The sequence below is a fragment of the Microtus ochrogaster genome, chromosome 2 (genome assembly GCF_000317375.1).
Source record: "Microtus ochrogaster isolate Prairie Vole_2 chromosome 2, MicOch1.0, whole genome shotgun sequence".
Lineage (NCBI taxonomy): Eukaryota > Metazoa > Chordata > Mammalia > Rodentia > Cricetidae > Microtus > Microtus ochrogaster.
Window position 1 is genome coordinate 22,410,659 of NC_022010.1, and position 869 is coordinate 22,411,527.

The window sequence follows — 869 nt, forward strand, 5'->3', positions numbered from 1 at the left end:
AAAAAAAAAAAAAAAAAAAAAAAAAGAATGGCCAATACGAGGGCATGCTAAAGGAAGAAGGGAAGCCTGGGCTGGTGAGAGGGCTCAATAGATAATGGCACTTGCTATGCCAATCTAAGGTCCTGAATTTGATACATGGAACCCACAGTGGAAGGAGAGAAAATTGCCTGAAAATTGTTCTGCCACATCCATGCTAGAGCACGTGCCCATGCGCACATATATGCTTTTAGGAACATAACAGGTCACTGTTACACGGTATCACTATTTTTATCTGTGTTCTATAGTTGAAAAGACTGGATATGTTGAGTGTGGTGTCATATGCCTGTAATCCCAGCTCTCAGGAAGCTGAAGCAGCCAGATTGCCAGAAGTTCTGGGCCAGCCTGGGCTATATAAGTTTGGAAGTGGTGTTTCACTAAATAGAAATAGATGTGTAGAGCTAGGTGGGAATGGTGACTCACTAGCACTTAGGAGGCTGAGGCAGTTCAAAGCCTGCCTGGGTTACACAGCAAGGCCCTGCCTTAAAACTCTAAAACTTTTGGCTAGGTGTGGTGGCACATGGTGGTATATGCCTTTAATTCCAGCATTTAGGAGGTAGAGGCAGGCAGATCTCTGAATTTGAAGCCAGCCTGGAATACAAAGCAAGTTCCTGGACAGCCAGAGCTATACAGAGAAATCTTATCTTTTTAAATTTATTTATGCATACAAATGCTCTACCTGCATGTATGCCTGGACACAAGAAGAGGGCATCAGATCTCACTACAGGTTGTGAGCCACCATGTGGTTGCTGGGAATTGAACACAGGACCTCTGGAAGGGCAAACAATGCTCTTAACCTCTAAGCCATCTCTCCAGCCCTGTACTGACCATTC